Source organism: Thunnus maccoyii, chromosome 20 (genome assembly GCF_910596095.1).
Source record: "Thunnus maccoyii chromosome 20, fThuMac1.1, whole genome shotgun sequence".
Lineage (NCBI taxonomy): Eukaryota > Metazoa > Chordata > Actinopteri > Scombriformes > Scombridae > Thunnus > Thunnus maccoyii.
In genome coordinates, this window is record NC_056552.1 from 1,116,742 (window position 1) to 1,119,235 (window position 2,494).

Below are 2,494 nucleotides of genomic sequence, written 5' to 3' on the forward strand. Positions count from 1 at the left end.
ATGAGGAGGAGGAGGAGGAAGGGAAAAAGGAGGCCAGGGAGGAGGGGAAGATCTGTGAGCTCAGAGTCAGGCTGAGGAGAGTAAATGATCTGTTGGGAGGAAAAAGAAGTGGAGATGAAGCTGTGAGTTTAACCAATCAGATTCTCCAGAGAGGTTGTTGGTTTGAATCCTCTTTTAGACCAAAAAGTCTCGCTACTTTAGATGAAGGTAGACAGTTCCCAAACAGTGGGTCTAGACCCTCGCAGGGTCTCTTTCTTGTGAATGAATCGTTTCTCTAAAAACCAGAAACAAAGTAGAGGGAAAATGACTTCCTGGTTGAAGTCAAACATCAACTCAAATGTCAAATATGAAACCTGAAACTGAAGCTTTATATTCAGCAGACTGAGAACAAACATCTGCTCAGTGTTTCCAGGCTTCACTCATTCATCACAAACAGTGAAGTTCTTTGATAGTGTGATGAAGTGTTTTCAGTGTGATACAATATAGGACATAACGTATATAACAATGCACACGATGCCAATGAATGCAGACTGAAGGCGTATGGAGGTTCTGCTGTTCCTGCGGATGTTCTCGCACCACTAAGTTGTTGTTGTGTTTCCTCCTTTTTCCTCCTTTCAGGTGTTCCTGTAAAAACAACTACATAGAGTTCGACCATCTCATGGGGGAGGAGACAAAAACTGTCACCAAGAGAGACAGTTTGCCTCTGTGAGAGTCAAAACATATGCCTGCTGATTTTCTATATTTTTCTTCTTGTTTGGATCCAAATCAACAATGAACTGATGTGACTAACAAATATTATGGTATAAATTTATTAAAATGTATTTATCCTTTATTTAACCAGGAAGGTCTCATTGAAATACAGGATCTCTTCTTCCAGGGAGTCCTGGTCAAGATGGCAGCATAAAGGAGTTTCACATTTAAAAAAAAACAATTTCACATGACAGAACAACAATACATAAAAGCTACACAAGGGAAAGAGTGAAAGAAGAGAAACATAGTGGCCATACCCTCGATATCTATAACACAGTCTACCTCAAGTCATGGTTATATAATAGGGCAGTAAAAGACCTTTAAAGGTATTCAAAGACGGAAGTGCTTCTAAGGTAACAGTATTCTGCAGTTTATTTCATGCCCAAGGTGCATAAAAGGAGAAAGCAGTTTTACCGAGCTCTGACTGCACCCTGGGGACATTTAAAAGAATCTGATTAGTAGGTTTAGTGCTGTATATTTATTGCTGGTATGATAGGATAAAAGGCTGGAGATATACAGTAAGTAGGTAGTTACCTAACAATGTCTTGACAATAAATAGCAACATGTGTATTTTTCTCCTCTGGTATAGAGAGAACCATCCTAAAGACATCACAGCGAGCTCAGAGTTTCAGCTCCAACGAACACGAGGACACAAAAAGGGGGAGACGGTTGGCTTTTTAACTGTCTGACTTTGTAGACTGAAAGGACACACACGCGTGCACACACACACACACACACACACACACACACACACACACACACACACACACACACACACACACAGGTCAGTGCTCATTACTGTTGATTCCGCAGCTCTGAAGGCGCTGCCGTCTGAACTGGATTTCTTTGCCTGTCAGATTAAATTTATCTAAACACACACACACACACAGTCAGTGGACCGTAACATATCTTCATGTTAACATGTAGCTCAGGAGAGTCAGCTCCTCTGAACGAAAGTTTGTTTGTTTTGGTCCGAATCAGTGGATGAGTTGTTGCGTTTATCCATTGGTTCAGTTTGGTTTCACACAGCAAAATTTCAAGTGAACCAAAATGTATCAACAAAAGCCATGTGGGAGCTGTCACTCCATTCATTCGTTGTTTGTTTTTCAGAAATGGCAGATAGGCTACAACATGTAAAAAAGGACTTGGTTTTCTCTAATGTATGAAGTGTAGCACTCAGGAATATGAGGGTGTACTGGTTCCACATAGAAGGGTGAATTAGTAAATGGTCTATGAACATATTTTCTTTCAGCAATAAAGTGAACTAATGTCATGACTGAAATAAACAGCATCCCTCTCTCTCCTCGCCTCCATGGTGCTGAAAGACACACAGCAGCGGCTACTTTTCAACTGTGTTCTTATTCTTATTATTCATAATCTTCTTAATAAGAATAATGATAAATAAAACCTAAATCAAGTGTTCTCCGTCATGTGTCTCTGTCACAACTTTTTCCCATCTCTGTAAGGTCTCCGTCACCCCGTCTCGTGTCTCCATCACGTCTCTGATCTGTTTTTCTAAATAATGAACATGAGCAGAAGGAAAACTGCAGCCTTCATTCTTCTGCTTCAGACTGCTGAGGAGAAAAGACAAAAACACAGTCTGTAACAAATTAAATGCATCTGCAAACATGAATTTTATGTCAACTCAATAAACATGTTTCATATTTTTTATAGTAATATTTTAGATGATTATAAACACACTGATGGACTCAATCACAAAACACAAACACAGTTTTGTCATCAG